This window comes from Chionomys nivalis, unplaced genomic scaffold, assembly GCF_950005125.1.
Source record: "Chionomys nivalis unplaced genomic scaffold, mChiNiv1.1 scaffold_68, whole genome shotgun sequence".
Taxonomy (NCBI): Eukaryota; Metazoa; Chordata; class Mammalia; order Rodentia; family Cricetidae; genus Chionomys; species Chionomys nivalis.
The window spans coordinates 499849-519552 of record NW_026646970.1 but is presented as its reverse complement, the minus strand read 5'-3'; the positions used below and the strand labels follow the sequence as shown (position 1 = coordinate 519552).

General features: G+C 39.7%; 1 non-coding gene across 1 annotated transcript; it reads left to right on the top strand.

Moving 5' to 3' along the window:
* The first annotated feature begins 3886 nt into the window (after window positions 1-3886).
* On the top strand, window positions 3887-3959 carry Trnam-cau (transfer RNA methionine (anticodon CAU)). The gene has a single exon. It is a non-coding gene; the product is annotated as a tRNA-Met (tRNA).
* Window positions 3960-19704: the final 15745 nt, after the last annotated feature.

The following is a 19704-nucleotide window of genomic DNA, read 5'->3' as shown; positions in this document are numbered from 1 at the left end:
TACGACTTGCTTGATGGCAATGTGGACTGCTGTGTGCCTGGAACTGTGTGTGGCTCAGGGGCACCAAATGGCTCTGAGGCAGGAGTGGCTCAACTCCGCCATGTTGAACTGTGCTGTTCTCAGGCAGAAACTACCGTAATTACCATAATAACAGCTCAGTTAAGGTTTAGACTGGGCAGGACACAGTTGGTACCGTATTACTTGTACATGTTGCAACTTAAGTTTTTAAGAAGTGCTTAACATTTTAAGAAATGCTCCTGGCTAGTAAAAAAATTAGAGATTCACAATAAAACAGATTCAGACATAAAAGACCACAGTGTTGGTGACTGTACGTAGGCTTGCGACAGAGAAAAAACAAATATAGAAATAAAGTTAATGATTTAAAAAAAAGGGTAAATTCTTTAAAAAGACAGAGTACAGATAGTTGTAGATTAAAAGAAATAAAGAAAAATAAGCCATGTAAAAATGGAAAATTCACAGAGTCTGGATTCTTTATATTATTGTGTTTTCTTTAAAATTTTTGACTGTGAAGGAGCTAAGTACAGAGAGACATTTCATTACATGGGCTGCCAAGCTAAACCAGAATGGATATAAGGGTATTATGATTTCAAAATTTGGGTCTAAGGATATGATGCTTTGGAGAGGGTCTTCTTTTGTTTTCACAGAGGATGAGACTCTGTGGATTGCGTCTATCCCAATATGGTATGATAGACCACGCCCTCCTGAAAGGTTGCTGTGAACACCTTCAGAAAATTAATTCACTCAACTGCCTACCGAGATGACCCTGACACACAGGTTACACCATGAAAGATCTGAATACAGCGCCCCCATTCAGCAGGAAGCAGTTTGGAGAGAAAAACTGTGCCCATGTTCCCAAATATGGTTTATAAATATTCTTTTACATTTAAAGGGGGATATGATATAGATATGAATAATTTGCATTTGTATAGATTTTAAGGTCAATTTTGTTATATGTATATGTATTTCTGATCTTGATTAAGGTATTGTGATTGTGTAGTTCATTTAAAAATGTAATGTATAATTAGGAAATATAGGTTGCTAATGGATAATCATAAATAATAGTCAAGCTTGTTGTCATGTTAGTTAGATTTTCTAGATGTGCATAGATATATTTCAGATAGGCATTCTTCATATGTTTCAAAGGCTACAGAATATGGTATTTAATGTTTTAATGACTTAGGGTTTTTCATGACAATGAGACACGTCTGCTCCTGGCAGCACCAATCTACTTCAAGGGGATGATGGGCATCGAAGAGGCTCCTTATGGAGTTTGATAGCCATTTGGGCAAGAAACTGTTCTTGCCTGGACTGTTGCATAAACAGGACACAAAGAACCCGCAGAAAGAGGACTGCTGAACTTGCCTAAAGGTGAGATGGTCTTTTGGGGTTCCTGGTTTATGAAAGAGTCTACGAGACATTCTGCAGGACACAGCAGAAAGTGACTGAACTGTCTTTGGAATTTTCCTGATTCATGGAAATGTCTGCTGAAAACTGTGGGCCTGTAGGCTGAAGATGGATCCCCCAATGGTACAGAGGAACTTTGGGTGACTGTCCAGGCAGCGAGATGTCTCTGTCATTTCTAGAATTTTCTTATTTCTTGTTTACTTAGGTAATATTATATCCTTCTGGAGTCTTTGATGGAGTTGAAGAATAAATAGATAGTTATAGTTTTCCTTAGTTATGATAAGAGATAAAATAGATATAAATATTGTAACTAATTCTTGCTTGATAACCATTTTGTTATATGTAATTTTACTATGTTAAAGTTAAAGCCTTTCTTTTTTGTTTAAACAGAAAAAGGGGAAATGATGGAGGAAGGTCATTGGTTAACTAATAAAGAAACTGCCTTGGCCCATTTATAGGCCAGCCCTTAGGTGGGTGGAGTAAACAGACAGAATGTTGGGAGAAAGAAGCCCAGTAAGGAGTCGCCATGATTCTCCCACTCCAGACAGACGCAGGTTAAGATCTTTCCTGGTAAGCCAGCTCATGGTACTACACATAATATTAGAAATGGGTTAGATCAATATGTAAGAGCTAGCCAATAAGAGGCTGGAACTAAGCGGCCAGGCAGTGATTAAAAGAATACAGATTCCGGTGTAATTATTTCGGGGCATAAGCTAGCCATGCGGGTGGCCGGGTACCGGGGACGCAGCCCTGCCGCTCTTATTACAACAAGAGCAAGCTGAAGGCAGTTACTACATTTTGAAAGAGAGAGACACCACACCCCAATGGCCTTTATCTCAGTTGCTATAGCCTGAAGGAGCAGAAAGAGCTCCTGCAACACACATATTTGGACATAGCAGCAAAATTTACCAGTATGTGACAAAAACCTATTTTAGTTTATTTTTTTCATGCTTTCAGGTACATGGCAGAGACAGGATCTGCTTCATGCATTTCTGTGTCCAATGATTTCCCTTTAAGAAAAACCCACAAACGCTCGCAACAACATCATCAGCATTCAACAACATGTCCATGATTTCTTTGCTTTGCCTTTGATTGAGCAGTAAATCGTGCTGCTAGTTAATCTGTGCAAGCAATGTGAATTTCTCTGTAATTATATAGACAGAATTGACAGGTATCTTAAACATGTCAGGGGGTCACACTGCAATGGTGTGGGTTAATCATCACCATGTGACAGTGACATATTTAAGATCTCTCCTTTGTCTTTAACTCTCAGAATTGTCAAGATGTTATGTTTCTGTGCAGACTTCTCAGGGTTTTCTCCCATTCATGGTTTCCATGGATGTTTGCTAGTTACACTTACATGTCTTTTGTCAGATTCTGTCAGTTTTTGCCATGCACTCTCAGCTCCCCAACTTCTCCTGCCCTAAGATTCTAGTTCCAGGCATTTTAGACATCTTGTGACTGTTGCACGAGTCTCTCATGTTCTGCCTAAATGATTTGGAATGTTATTTAGCCTGAGTTTTAACTTCCATCCCTGATTTCATTGACTTTCCTTAACCATCTTTCTTGGGCCACTGAGCTGAACTACAAGGGGTTTTCTCCAGTTACTTCTCCATGCTGAGACAGCCTACACTCTCAGAACTACTGTGATAGTGTTTCTGTAGCAAGTATTCTTCTCAAGATAAGAAGAAATTTCAATATTATAATTCATCTGCTGTTATTGTGTCTTAAACACACAAACACACCTCCATAAGTTAATGCACACACACTGTTGATATCTCAATTCAGGGTGCCGTTCTGGGGTTAGTAAGAGGCTTCTCTCTAGAGGGGTTCCTAGAAATCCATGGGGTGACACCAACGAGGACCTTGGGCAGGTGAGCTGTGGGTGCCTGCAGAGTGTCTTTTTGTCATGAAAAGTCCTAAGTTATTTAAACATTAAATAGCATATTCTGTAGTCTTTGAAATATATGAAGAATGTCAATCTAAAATATATCTATGTACATCTAGAAAATCTAACATGACTACAAACTTTACTATTATAGATAACTATTCATTAACAGCTTATATACATAACATTTTTACATGAGCTACACAATACAATACCTTAATCAATATCAGAAATACATATACATATAACAAATTGACCTTAAATTTAAATCACTGAAGCAAAATCCATATCAATGCAAATTATTCATACCTATATTGTATCCCCCTTTAAATGTAAAAGAACATTTAAAAACAATATTTGGGAAAATGGACGCAGTTATTTCTCTACAAACTGCTTCCTGCTGAATGGTGCCACTGTCATTCAGGTCTTTTACGGGATAACCTGTCTGCTAGTTTCATCTCAGTTGGCAGTTGAGCGAAGCAATTTTTTGAGGGTATTCACAGCAACCCTTCAGGAGGGCGTGGTCTATCATACCATATTGGGGTTGAATAAGCAATCCGCAGGGTGTCATCATCCCGGCTAGCTCAGTTAGTAGAGCATGAGACTCATAATCTCAGGGTCCTGGGTTCGAGCCCCACGTTGGGCGCCATTCTGTAGTAGGAGCTGTGGGCTGTGTTTCTGCCGCCCCAATCCCTGGCCGCCTGGCTAGCTTATTCCCTGAAATAACAACACACAAACTGTATTCTTTTAAACACTGCTTGGCCTATTATATCTAGCCTCTTCTCGGCTAACTCACACCTGGACTAGACCATTTCTAATAATGTGTATAGCACCCCAAGGTGCGCTTACCGGGAAGATTTTAGCCTACTTCCATCCTGGGTCGGAGCTTCATCGCATCTGTCCCAGAGAGCAGAGCTAAGGTGTATGAGCTCACATCCTCTTCCTCCCAGCATTCTGTTCTGTTTACTCCATCCACCTATGTACTAACCTATGATCGCCCAGCAGTTTTTTTTTTTATTTTTTAACCAATGACCTTCCTCCATCAATTATGTATACAGAATTCTGCCTGCATGTATTTTTGCATGCTAGAACGTGGTATGAGATCTCACTAGAGATGGTTGTGAATCACCATGTAGATGCTGGGATTGAACCCAGGTCATCTAGAAGAGCCGTCAGTGCTCTTATCTTCTAAGCCATTTCTCCTCCCCTGCGTGGCAACATGGATCATGCTGTCCTTGAACTTCCAAAAATCTGCCTGCCTTTGCTTCTCCAGACGGGATTAAGGCCTGTACCAATTATTCCCGGCTGAGAGCTTGTTTTTAGGCTGTGACATAACAATACAGCTATACTTCAACTCTTGGCTGAAGAAAGTCAATTATCAGAGAGGGCCATCCTCTTCAGTGCAGCTTGAGAAGGTCACAGTTAGAACAGTGAGGAGGGAAGGGAAAACCTTCCTAGCTAGCCATATCAGCCTGTCAATCTGGTGATCAATGGGATTAGGATGTCTCTGCCGAATTACCCTCACATCTCAAGTACTAACATTCTTATTCCAAGTAAGTTGTGAACAGTAGCTCTGTTTTTCATTTTTCAAATCCCATGTCTCTATTTCTATGACCAATGACCTTCTTATTTACCACATTATTTAACTAATAATCATTTCTGTATTTTGCTTGGTGGGTCAGAGCAATTGGCATTCACTCTAATTGTACTTAAAATTTTGTTTTTAAAATTTTTACCTTGAATAATAAAATACATTGCCATTTAAAAAATAGCTTTATAGCCAAGTGTTTATGCATGTATCCCAGCACTTGGTTGGTGACAGCAGGACATCAGGGAGTTAAGAGAGTCATCTTTGGCTACATAGCAAGTTCCAGACCAGCCTGGAGTATATGAAACCCTATCTTTAAGGAGTAGCTTCACTGAGATATAATTCATATGATAGCATATGATCTACATATTGTTTACAATGTGTAACTACCTAGGTGGTGGTGATGCACAACTTTAATCCCAGCTCTCAGGAGGCAGAGGCAGGCAGTTAGTTCCCTGTGGATTCTTTTATAGCCAGGACTGTTTCACAGACAACCCGTTTCTTGAAAAACCAGAAATAAATAAATAAACAAAGAAACAAACAAATTAATGTGTAACTGAGTGGCTTGCAGTATATTGTTAGAGTTGTGCAGCAATCACCACAGTCTAATTTAGGACTATTTTACCTTCCCCAAACAAACACATATACTTTGAGAATCACTGTTCATTATTTGTCTCTCTTCCATGCCATTCTTCCTTTCCTGTTTTGTTTATTTTTTTCAAGGCTCTTCTTGAATAACTTTGAGCTCTAGATCTTTTTGCCCCACCTCATAAATGCTGGAATTACAGTTGTGCACCACCACATTCAGCTTCACACTTACTGCTGTGGACATCTTGACATTTTGTGTAAATAGATTTATACAGGAATTATTTTTTTGCTACTTACAGAAATGTTTTCAAGGTTTATCCATATGGCTATGTATCTGAATTTATTTCTTTTTATTGCTGAATAAAACTCCATTGTATGAATGTACTTGTATCACATTTTATTTGTTCATGAAGGTGGTGCATATTTTGATCATTTCCATTTTGGGATTGTTAAGAACAATGTCCTATGTCCTGTTTTTTTTGTGTTTCTGTGTGTGTTGACTCATGTTTTCCTTTCTGGAGATTAGAGCAAGCAGTTGTGATCATTGTGCAGCTTCCCTAAGGCAGTCCCAGAATGTTCGAAATTTCCAGTGGTGTAAAGGTGATTTGGTTGTCTGCTTGACTGACATCCCCTTTGCTGAAGGAACTGAGAGCAAGGGAGTGTATAGCAGCTGCCAATTAGGAAATCAGATTGCTCCATTCTCCAAGATTTTTACTTGTAAAAAAATAGACATCAGAAGAATGTTTCATTTTTATCTTTACTTTTTTTAATTAAGATTTTTTAAAACATACAGTCTCCTCCTTTTACATAACTATCCCCATTCCCACCCCTTCCTCTCCTCCTGCTTCCCTTACCTTCCCCATCCCACTCCCCCATCCACTCTTCATAAAGGGTAAGGCTTCCTGTGGGGAGTCAACAAAGTCTGACACTTCTCCTTGAGGCAGGACCAAGGCCCTCCCCTGAGCAACGTTATCCCTCCAAAAGGAATGTGCTCCTAGATGCCAGTTCAAGTACTAGCGATAAAACCTGGTCCTATAACCTGTGGCCCCACAGACTGCCCAAGCCTTACACTGTCCCCCATATTCAGTGGGCCTAATTTGGTCTTCTGCAGGTTCCCCCGCTGTCAGTCCAGAGTCAGTGAGCTCTCACTAGCTCAGGTCAGCTGTTTCTGTGGGGTACCGGGCGCGACATTATCCCCAACCAACCGGACCCCTCACGCTACACCCGGGTTTAATTCCCAGCACCCACATGGCAGCTCGCAGCTGTCTGTAACTCCAGTTCAAGAGAATCTGACATCGTTATACCAATGCACATGAAATAAAGTTAAATAAAGTTAAAAAAGATAAGTAATGTAGAAACTATGCTGGCTGGAACATTTATTTCTGACTAAGGAAATAATTTAATTGAAATGTCTGTAACTTATCCTGCTCCAGATGAAGTTTTTTTTAAGAGTTTAGATAATTCTCAATAAGTGAGTGATAAATTTAAGCATGTAAGAGATATTTGTACAACTAATTTAGGACTTTAAAATATAAACTACATATTGAAACATCTAAGCAGTCTAGAACACAGTTGTTAGCGTCAGTGTTATTTGTTTTGTGTTTTGAGACAGGGTTTTGCTATGTAGTCCTTTCTGGCTACGAACTCAAAGATCTGCCTGTCTCTGCCTCCAGACTATAGAAGGCATGGGATCAGACACCCAGCTTTAGTGTTTTTTGTAATAGTGCACATAGAGTTAGGACTCTGTAAATTGCTACCTACCGTTATGTCTTGAAGAGTTAACATGCATCTTGCATTGTACTACATTTGGTTCTTCATTTAGTTATGTGCTTTGAGAATAGATTGGTGATTATGCAAAAGCTAAACCAGTAATAATAGCCACAAATAGTCCTAAGTATTTGGGTATTTATGTATTTAGCTTATTTATTTATTTATTTATTTATTTATTTATTTATTTCTGTCGATAGTCTTACGTAGGCTTCTGTAGTCTAAGCTGGCCTAGAACTCATGCAGTTTAGGATGAGGCTTATTACTGCTGCCAATTCCACCTTAATGCTGGGGTTATGGGTGCACATCACCAAACCTGGGACATTTGAATATTTCCATTCTTTTGGAGTTTAAGACTCCATTTAATTGTTACATTGTATGTTAGATAAGTAATGATGTTCGTTTGTCAAAAAAATGACTTTAATTAAAGTATTGCTTTATATAAAATTTTAAAAATTTACCTTTTTGTGTGTATGTGTGTGCATACGTTTGAGTGCTTTGTTGTGTGTGTAGAGTCAGAGTGCAAGTTTGTGGATATGTTCTCCCGTTCCACCTTCATGTGGATTCTGGTGATTGAATGTAGTTTATTAGGCATGTGCAGCAAGTACTTTTACTTGATAAGTCGTTTTGCTGCCCTCAGTTTACATAGTTTTTTTTTTTATTGTTGTTGTTGTTGTTAAAATTGCAGAAGAATAGACTTTATAGACCTGGTTTTGTAGGAAGTTTTATTTGCCTGATATGATCTCAAGCATGTTTGTTGTTCTGGCATTACAGAGTAGAATACCGGTTTCTTCATACATATTCCCTGTCTAGTTTCATTCTTTTTATTGGCAGCATCTGTATTATTGTTATTCTTTTGGGTTTGTTGATGCAGGGTTTCTCTGTGTAGTCCAGGCTCTCCTGGAACTTGCTCTGAGACCAGGCTCTCCTGGAATGCAGAGATCCACCTGCATCTGACTCCCAAGTGCTGGGATTAGAGGCTTGTCTCACCACTCCGGGCAGCATCTGTAGTTTTAAAATTTGTATTTTTTTCTATTTTGAAAGTTGTGTCTTTGTTTCTTTACATTTGTGCTTGCCATTTTTTAAAATTCTTCCTCCTATTTCCTGTAATTTAGAACTTTGAAACACACATTGTTTGGTGAAATAGTCAAGTAAGTGAGCAAGCATCATTGCTGTGAAAACAATGTGTTTCCTGGGGAAGCTCTGCTGCGAGTAAACAGTAAACTTCGAAAGGTTTTGTATGGAATGTGATCTTGTAAAGCAATATGGATGTATAAAAATAACAGACTCTGGACCTGATTGGTTTTCATATGGACTTTGATTTAAGGAGTGGCTTTTATGGAGCACATTTGGTAATAATAGAGCTGGCCAAATGTTTGGGTTTGTGTGAGGTGAAGGACTTTATGACATTGGTAAAGAAGGGTGGTCAGTGGAGACCGTTAGCCTTGGAGCAACAAAGAAGAAGGTGGGGTGAGAACAGCTTTGAGGTCCAAAGGAAATATAATTGAAAGCATTCAGATAGTCATGGTGGTGCAAGCCTGTCATCCCAGAACTTGGGAAGTGGAGGCAGGAGAAACTCAAATTTGTATGCAGCCTGGTCTGTGTATCAAGTTCTAAGGTAGTCTGTGGTACACAATGAGTCCCGCTGACAAGAAAAACATTTAAAATAGATGTGGATCTGAGTGAATGTATCTTTTAGGTCTTGAATCATTTTTAGATGACTATAAATTTGCATGTAGTTGAACAAAATAATACAGGGATTCCTCTGTACTCTTTACTCAGTTTCCCCATTGATAACATCTTATAAAACTACAATGTCAGGTCCACAGTATTGAAATTGTACCCTGATAGTCAAATTGACATACTTCCTCCTCACAAGGAATGCTCAGGGTACCTTTTTTATAGCTTGGCCCATTTCCCTCTGCCTGTATTTTCTCTTCCAACCTGACAACCAGTCATGTGTTTTTGTATCAGGTTTTCAAAGAACCATAACTTATATACCCTACCTAACATTCTAGGACTGACTTTTTCCACTTAGCGCTGAGGTTTATCCTTTTGTTATAATGTAGCAACAGTGTACATTTTTAATTGCCGAGTAGTTTGCCACAATATAACTGTACCACAATTTATCATTTATTCATGAAGACATCTTGGTTGTCTCTGGGTCTTGGCTATTATAAATAAAGCTCTTATATAAACATATACATATAGACTTGTCTTTGAACATATGCTTTTCTTTTTTTTTAATTTAGTTTTTTTGTTCTTTTCGAGACATAGTTTCTATGTAGCTTTTGGAAACTGTCCTGGAACTACCTCTTGTAGACCAAGCTGGCCTCTAACTCACAGAGATCCGCCTGCCTCTGCCTCATGAGTGGTGGGACTAAAGCTGTGTACCACCACTGCCGGGCTGAACATCTGTTTTTGATTCTTTTAGCTTATCCATGAGTAGAATTGCTAGTGTTATTGTAACTAACTTGCTTGCCAAAATGTTCTAATTCCTTCATAGCATTACTAGCATTTGGTATTGCCATTTATAGAAATTTGGTTGGTCGGTCTGTATTATATATGTAACAGTTTTAACTGTAGGTGTTTTGTGTTTTGTTTTTTTCCAACTGGTTCTTAGGTAAATGAGGCTGCTCTTGACCTCCTGGTGTTCTCCTGCCTCTATTTGAGCTACTGCATCAGGCTTCATTGTAGTTTTCATTTTAGTTCTTGTTGTTAATGATGTTTAACATTTTTCATGTGCTCATTTGTTTTATATATCACTCAGGGCTTCTTGCACTCAGGTACTCACCACTGACCTCTACCTACTACATTTTTTTTTCAATTCTTATTAAATTAAGGATGAGCAGAATTGTTTTTTCCTGAAAGGTTGAGGTTTTTTTTTATTTTTTCTATTTTTTGAGGAAATGGTTTAATATACAGAAGCACACGCATGTGTGTGTGTGTGTGTGTTAAGGAAAGTGGGAGTTGTACACACAGTAGTAAGGGTGGCTATAGACTTCTCAAGATAGAGTTGCTTGCAAGACAGTGTTCTTTGCAATCATGTATCAGGATTAGCTTTTCAACTAGAAAAGACCATTTTTATGGAGCAGGGAATTGCCAAATGTTTCTTGCATAATTCTAGAGGAAGAACGTCTTTCTAAGTAAGGGCTTTATTTTGCTTGAAGCTTTTAAGTCAGTTTTAAACTATAAGTACTTATATGTGATATTAGTAATGAATCAGAAAGTGGCTTCTTTTTAATAGTTCTATGAAAAAATACTTGATATCACTAATCATTAGAGTAATGAAAGCAAAACCACAGTGAGATAACATATTATTACCTCTTCTCTGTTCAGATGGTCATTGTGGAAAAAACAAAAGAAGCAAAGCTTGTGGTGCACACCTTAATCCCAGCTCTTCGAAGGCTGAAGTGGGAGAACTAGGAGTTCAACCTAGTTAAGGGCACCCTTGGCTACATAGTGCATAGTGAACTCAAGATCACCTTGCAGTATTACCCCCCCCTCCAAAAAAAAAGAATAATAGAAAAAAAAAAAGAAAAAAAGACAAAGTCATTTTGGTAAAGACATAATAAAAATCTCTATAGGCTGTTGGTGGAATTATGGCTTGGTACAGTCATTATGGAAAATAGTATGGAGATCCCTCAGAAAGTTAAAAGTAGAAACAAGATGATCAGCAATAGAAAACGATAGCATGGTGTTTACATGCATGCATGTATACACACAGTGGAAGACAACTCATACTTAATGAAGGGAATCCCATCATTTTATGTGATCTAATCTGGAAGACAGTATAATAAATGAAATAAGCCTAGAACTGAAAGACATGGACATACTGATTGTTTTAACTTATAAATACAATATAAAAAGTTGAACTCAGAGACAGAGGCTAAAATGGTGGTTATCAGAGGCTGCCTGGGGAGAGGAGATAGGGAGATATTCTTCCTAGGGTAAAAAGTTTTAGTTAGGCTGAGTATGTTCTAGAGGTCTATTTTACATCACAATTGCTATAAACAATAATGTAGCTCTTTAGAATGGCTCAGTGATTGATGTACCATCACAGTTTCTAGAAAATGCCTCTTACAAAACTATGCTGTAATAGATTGGAATAGAAAACCCTTGTAATAGAATTGTTTACTTTCATACAAAGAAGATTGAGAAAACACCAAAATCTGCATGCGGTGTGTGCCCATTTCATCTTTAACGGGTTTGTGTGTTGAGATTCATGACACCATCAGAATCAGAATGGTTCAGCGGGGCCTATGTTGAATCCATGAATGCTAAATACGTTCATGACAAGACCCAGCATACTTTCCTTATTGAAGATCAGAAATCGCTGTAAAAGTATTGTAGCCCAGAATTATAAAGCTAAATAAATGTAGTCATTTTAAGGAATAAGAGAAACACATACTTGAAAATTGCAAAGAGTGTGGATCTTAAATGTCAACAATAAAATGGATAGGTAAGTGAGATGATAGTTGGTTACTTCAACTTAGACATTTTGTAATGTTTATCTGCATTAAGACATTTACCCTGTAAATTTATCTGTTTGTTATACTTTAATAAAGCTGAGTAAAATTGAAAAAAATGAAAGTATGCACTATCATCATTAGAACAAAAAAAGACATTGGCCTCTTTCAATAAGTTAAATTCTGGCACATTGCTAGGGTAGGAAAATTAAGCCTTTAGTGTTTTATCAGCTGTCAGCTGTCATGCTTTGGACATCATGGCCTAGAATCTGTTCTTGTTATAGGCTTATTAAAGTAAGCTAGGGGTTTATTATTAAAGTGAATTCTGAAAAGAATCTCTTGGGCCATCTTTGTATTTTTTAATAAATATCCTACCCTCGGCTTGTTAAGGAATTTTATTTTTGTTACACAACAGTAAACTGGGTCCTGGAAGCTCAGCTTTCCTGATGCTCAATTTTTTTATTTTACAAATTTTGTAATTTACAAAGTTTGTTGATAAGAGGGGAGAAATTGTCAGGATATTTGAAACAGAGTCTCAGAGGGTTCTCATTTCCTTCTTTTTCTTCTGTTTACATTTTTATTGATTATTTGGGAATCTCACATTATGTGCCTCCATGGTGCTCACCTCCCAGTCTTCCCATTTCTACTTCCTGTCCACCATGATCTCCCCTCTTCAAAAAAGACAAGTCTATTTTGTATTGACTGTATATTCACTGAAATGGTAAAATTCTTAGTGGTCAAGTTCCCAAAGGGAATGAGTCTTTCTCAGCCAATATCCATGCCAGAAACCATCCATCAGCTGAGGAAAGCTTTGCAGTGGCTGGGATGGGGCGGGAATAGATGTCCTGCACCCATGCTACTGCCTGTATTGCCTGCACTGAGGGGCAGAGCAGGCTCTCCCATACTCACGGGCATTAACATGGCTTCAGACATCAACTCTGACCATGGGCTTCCTCATGGACTTTGGTGGTAACTTGGACCACAGACATCAACCTGGCTGTTGGCAATATCAGAACCCTAGGGGCTGCATGGACCGTGTCCCTCAAACATGGTCTCAGGTGGTTACACATGCCACTCACACAGGCTTGGTGCACCAAGACAGCAGAGCCTGAGGACATCACAAAGGCATTGGACAGTAGCACAGACTGTGTAGGTTCATGTGGATCTCAAGCTTCATCTCTGTCTGGAAAGCAGCATGAACCTCTAACACCAACATAGCCTCTTGTGCTATCGTGGACCACACTGGTCCTTCGAGGAGGTCCAATCCAGAAGATGAATGTTGCCTCTCGTCAGGCCTCCATTGTTGCCCAGAGCCAGGAGGAACTGCTGCCTGGCAACAGCTTGAAGGCTGTTGTATATCATGCTGTACTTGAACATTTGTGCCTACCCTGCCTCCAAACTAAGCATCCCGTGCCTCAGCCTCTCAAATGTTAGGATTATAGATATGACCCTCTATGTCCAACAAAGCAGACTGGATATTTTTCTTCATTTTTAGGGTAGAACCTCGATCTTATACATACTAGACAAATTCTTAGCTTCATCTTCAGACCAGAGAACTTGGTTTATTTTATAGATTGATTTTATTTTTATTTTATGTGTGACTGTTTTACCTGGATGTATATTCTGGGTGAAGTGCCCAAAGTGCATAAGAGGGTACTGGAGCCTCTGGAACTGGAGTGATGATTGCTAGCCTCCATTTGGGTGCTGGGAGCCAAACCAGGGTCCTGTAGAAATGCCATTATGTACTCTTAACCTCTGAGCAATCTCTCCGGCTTTGAAGAAAGGTTCTTTTAATTGAATTTTCTGTGTTTAGTTCATTCACAGGTTAGCAACTCCAAAGTCTTAGAAATGAAAAACTTGCTTTCAGTAGATGACTGTACAGTTTCCATGAGTTTGTAGGCTTTGTGGGGGTTGCAGTGTTCTTGAATTCTAGCTTTAATCCATGGTGATCTGATAAGATACAGGTGGTTACAGATATTTTTTGGAGCTGTGGATGTTTGCTTTGTTACCAAGTATGTGGTCAATTTTCGATAAGGTTCCTTGAGCTGCAGAGAAGAAGGTATATTCTTTCCTATTTTGGGTGGAATATTCTATAGATGTCTGTTAAATCCATTTGATTCATTACCTCCATTAGTTCTTTTATTTCTCTTTTAGCTTTATGTCTAATTGACCTGTCCATTGGTGAGAGAGGAGTGTTAAAGTCTCCTACTATTAATGTGTGCGGTTTGTTTGCTGCCTTGAGTTTTAGCAATGTTTCTTTTACATACGTGGGTGCTTTTATATTAGGGGCATAGGTATTCAGAATTGAGACTTCATCCTGATGAATTCTTTCTGTTAGGAGTAGAAAATGTCCCTCTCCATCACTTCTGATTGATTTAAGTTTGAAGTCAACTTTGTTAGAAATTAGTATGGCCACACCTGCTTGTTTCTTAGGTCCATTTACTTGATAAGCCTTATCCCAACCCTTTACTCTGAGTAGGTGTCTGTCTTTGTGGTTGAGGTGTGTTTCTTGTAAACAGCAGAATGTTGGATCCTGTTTTCGTGTCCAATCTCTTAGTCTGTGCCTTTTTATAGGTGAGTTGAGTCCATTGACATTAAGTGATATTAATGACCAGTGGTTGTTAACTCCATTAATTTTTTTAGTAGTAAATTTTGTGTGTTTGCCTTCTTCGAGTTGCGCTGGTGAAGGGTCTCTAAATGTCAGAGATATTGTGGTCATTGTTGGACTCCTTGGTTAGGTTTTTTCTCTTCCTCCCTGCCTCCCATTTCCCTCCACCTCTGCCCGCCACTCTCCCGCTCCCACCACTTCTCTTCTCCTCCCTCTACAGTCCCAAGAGCAGTCAGGTTTCCCAGCCCTGTGGAAATTCCAAGGTCCTCCCCACTCCATTCAGGTCTAGGAAGGTGAACTTCCAAACTGACTAGGCTCCTACAAAGCCAGAACATGAAGTAGGATCAAAACCCCATGCCACTGTCCTTGGCCTCTAGCATCAACTCTCATTGTCTGCCATGTTCAGAGAGTCCGGTTTTATCCCATGCTTTTTCAGTCACAGTCCAGCTGGCCTTGGTGAGCTCCCAATAGATCGGCCCCACTGTCTCAGTGGGTGGGTGCACCCCTCATGGTCCTGACTTCCTTGTTCATGTTCTCAGTCCTTCTGCTCCTCATTAGGACCTTGGGAGCTCAGTCTGGTGCTCCAGTGTGTGTCTCTGTCTCTCTCTCCATCCATCACTATATGAAGTTTCTATGGTGATATGCAAGATATTCACCACTATGGCTATAGGATAGGTTCATTTCAGGTTCCCTATCCTCAGGTGCCCAAGAAACTAACTGGGGACATTGCCCTGGGCACCTGGTTGCCACTCCAAGTTCAAGTCTCTTGCCAACCCTTATGTGGTTCCCTTAACTAAGATATGAGTTCCCTGTTCCTCTATCCAACCTTCCTATACCCCCAATCATACCGTTTCCTCAAGTTCCCTTCATCCTCTCCTTCACACTTTTCTCTACCCATCTCCCCTCACCCTCATCCCACCCCACTCTCAAGATTTTAAATCTTTTCCCGGCAATCCTCTCTATTTCCCATAGCCAGGAGGATAACTATGTTTTTCATTGGGTGTACACACTTGTTAGCTTCTTTAGGATCACAAATTATAGACTCAGTGGCCCCTATCCATGGCTAGAAACCAATGATGAGTGAGTACATCTCATGATCTTCTTTTTGGGTCTGGGTTACCTCAATCTTGATAGTATTTTCTATTTCCATCCATTTTCATGCAAAATTCAAGAAGTCATTGTTTTTTTACAGCTGAGTAATACTTTAATGTATATATATTCCACACTTTCTTCATCCATTCTTCCATTGAAGGACATCTAGGATGCTTCAAGGTTCTGGCTATTACAAATAATGCTGCTATGCACATAGTTGAACAAATGCTTTTGTCATATGAGAGGGAAACTCTTGGGTATATTGCCAAGAGTGGTATTGCTGGGTCCAGGGGTAAGTTAATCTCAATTTTTCTGAGAAACTGCCACACTGATTTCCAAAGTTGTTGCACAAGTTTGCAGTCCCACCAGCAATGGATGAGGGTACCCTTTTCTCCACAACCTCTCCAGCAAAGGCTATCCTTTGTGGTTTTGATTTTAGTAATTCTGACAGGTGTAAGATAATATCTCAAAATTGTTTTGATTTGCAATTCTTCGATCACTAAGGAGGTTGAGCATGACATTAAGTATCTTTTGGCCATTTGAAACTCTTCTGTTGAGAATTCTCTGTTCAGTTCAGTGCCCCATTTTTAATTGGGTTAATTATCATTTTAAAGTCTCGTTTCTTGAGTTCTTTATATATTTTGGAGATCAGACCTTTGTCTGTTGCGGGGTTGGTGAAGATCTTCTCCCAGTCAGAAGGCTGCCTTTTTGTCTTAATGACAGTGTCCTTTGCTTTACAGAAGCTTCTCAGTTTCAGGAGGTCCCATTTATTCAGTGTGCCCTCAATGTCTGTGCTGCTGGGGTTATACATCTTGGGGATATTTCTATAATTAGGTTAAGAATTTTATTTGTTCTTTTGAGTCACACTAGGTACGGCTGCTTACTTTTCATGACTTGTACTATTTGGAGATGTTTCCATAATTAGATTGGGAATATTATTTGTTCTTTTTGAGTCACACTAGGTGGGACTGTTATTTATGATATTTTAAGTATTTATCTCTTTTAACTATTATCAGCAAACAGTACATTATTAGGACTTGGCTTTCATTTTTGTACTACTAATAGTACCAAGAGGTGTTTAATAGACTTTTTTTCCTACGTGATGCAGTGTAGATCCAGGCTGTGTGCTGAAATAAGTGTTTTGTTTACAGCTAATCACTTTGCAAGGGGAGGTCATCAGGTTTTGTGTTTGTTTTAAAAAGTAGTTTTTTAGCTTTACTTATTTTCCATTTGTAGGGCTGCATCTCTGATTTGACCCAATAGTTTCTACTTCAGTATACCTGTGCTATAGCCACAACTTGTTATTTCTGTTTTCTGTAAGTTTATTCCACACAGCATCACTTGAAAGGGAAGTCAGTTGGTTAAGTGAGTTAAGGCGTGGTGGCATGCCTAAGACCCTAAGCAATAGAGGTGAGGTGGCCAGATCTTGACTTGCCCTCTAACCAGACTCATGATTATCGTAAATATCACCATAGAACCTTCATCCAGCAACTAATGGCAACAGAGGCAGAGATCCACATTGGAGCACTGGACTGAGCTGCCAAAGTCCAGTTGAAGAGTTTAAAGTTGTTTTCTCTACTTCTTTTGGGTTAGGATTATCAAGTCTTCCTGTTGTGTGACCACTGGTTTCTGGTGTTACCATGTTGCTTTTTAGGTTGTTGGAGGGATTCTTACTTTGGCGCCTACCCATCTAGTCCTTCAAATGAGGCCTGCAGTGTTTTTATGTCTTGGTCCAGTCCTTGAAGTGGCTGTCTGAGTGTTTGGGAGGTTTTCTTGATATGCTTTACTGTCACTGTCTGTCTCAGAAGTTTCTGAGGTCTCTATATGCCTGCTCTCTCAGTCTTCTTTCCTGTTGTGTTCACTTCGTGCTCTCTTAATCCCCTCAGTGTTGTAGCAAGCTCTTGGTCCCCTCAGTATTATAGCAAGCTTTCAGCTCTTAGGCAGCGTGTGGCTAGTACCTTGGGGGGGTGTCCCATGGGTGGGATTAGGTTTGAGGGGATCCTAGCCACAGGAAACTCCCTGATGTCTGGCTAGAAAAGCTGAGGGAGTTTGGGAGGGACCTAGAGTTTTGTCCCACTGGGGAGGTCCTAGAGAGTGGGGCGTCCTGCCATGTGACTGTTCACTCACCTCTTAAGTCCCCTCAGTATTGGAGCAAGCTGTGTTTTAAAGTCCAACCCAAGTTGCAGGAGGGTAGCCTTTATTATTTTTTTAAAAGATTATTTATAAAAAAGATTTATTTTATTTGTATGTGTGTCTTGAGTATGTACCAGGTGTGTGCTGGTGTCTTTTGGCATGGTGAGAAAAGTTCAGATATCCTGGAACTGGAGTTACATGTCCATGAACTTACTCACGGGGCTGCTGTGATCCAAACCCAGGTCTCCTAGAAGAGCAGCAAGTACTCAGTGCAAAGCAATCTTCTCAGGCCCACCTTCAGTACATTGTTTTACAAAAAGTTAAACTGTAATCTTTACTATGTTGGTTATAAATTAAAGAACTAGAAGTTTTTTTCATTTATTTCCACACACGGGGTGGAGGGAGAGAAAGAGAGAGAGAGAGATAGAGATAGAGAGAGAGAGAGAGAGAGAGAGAGAGAGAGAGATAGCACGATACCAAGCTAATTTATAAAAGAAAGCATTTTACAGTTTCAGAGGGTTAGTGCATCACTGTGACTCTGGAGTCTCCAACATTTTGGATCTTTAGTACAAATCCAAGCTTCTTGTTCTCAGCTTTATATGATGGCCTCTATGGGCCTTCAAGCCACATGCCATCAGGGCTGTAACATTTTTTCTGAACTAATGAGGAAGATTTCACAACCTCTTAACTCCAGTATTTTGGATTCTAAATTCAGGCAAGTATTGTTGTACATTTTGGATGGAATATGGCTCTCTCATTGGATTCCATTTGTATAAACTTTGAACTCTTGGTGTTTTCCTTCGTTGAATAAGCTTTACTTTGTTTTTGGAGTAGATTCTCTAGGGATTTTCTTTTTACAGGTTTCATGGTTAGCTAGGTGGGATCTTTACCTTCATTCCAATTCTCTGTACCTCTTTCAGCACAAACCTAGGTGTAGGCATTTTATTTCCTGGTCTTCCTTTTTCCTCTCAGATTGTGCATTTGTATTTCTCTTTGCCCTGTTTGCACCTTTCTTTCTTTCTTTCTTTCTTTCTTTCTTTCTTTCTTTCTTTCTTTCTTTCTTCCTACCATCCTTCCTTCCTTCCTTCCTTTTTTTTGTGGGGACAGTGTTTCTTTGTAGCTTTTGAGCCAGTTGTTGGGGTTTTATCTCAGTGGTAGAACACTTGCTTAGCACTTTTTCATTTTAGAGCTGCATTAAGAATGATTACTAATAACCATGAGTCAATACTGTCTTGAATGAAATCTCTGCCAATAATATTGTTCCAAAACTCTTCAATTTAGCCTCAAGCAGGTTCTTAGGACAAGGGCCAAAAGCAGCCATATTGTTGGCTAAAACATTACAAGAATTGTCTTTATTCCAGTTTCTTTTTAATTTTTTTTATTTTTTATAAATAATACCATTCAAAATTTGCACTTCCTCCCCTCCTCCCATTTCCCTGTTACTCCCCCACTCACTCTTCCCCTTCTCTACCAATCCTAAGAGAGCAAGGTACCCTGCCCTTTGGGAAGGCCCTCCCCCCTCCAACCAGGCCTAGGAAGGTGTGCATTCAAACAGACTAGGATCCCCAAAAGCCAGTATATGCAGTAGAGACAAATCTCAGTGCCATTATCATTGGCTTCTCAGTCAGCCCCCATGCCTCCAGCTGGATTTAGCTGAGGCACACTGTCTCAGTGGGTGGACCAACCCCGCCTTGTCCTGAGTCCTTACTCATCTTCTCCCTCCTTCTGCTCTTCAACTGGATCTTAGGGGCTCAGTCTAATGCTCTGCTGTGGGTCTCTGTCTCTATCTCCCTGTATTGCTGGACGAAGGTTCTATGGTGATATTCAAGATAATCATCAGTGTGAGTATGGGACAAGGCCAGTTCAGGCACCCTCTCATCTACTGCCCAAGGACCTAGCTGGAGATATCCCCGTGTACACCTGAGAATCTTTCTAGAGCCAAGTTTCTTGCCAACCTTAAAATGGCTCCCTTAATTAAGATATCGTCTTCTCTGCTCCCATATCCACCCTTCCTCCATCGCAACCATCCCACTCTCCAAGCTCTCCCTAATTCTTCCCTTCTCCCTTCTCTCTCCCCCCTCCCCTTCATCCCACCCAATCCCCACCTTGCCAACTTTTGCCCAGTGCTCTTGTCTGCTTCCAGTTT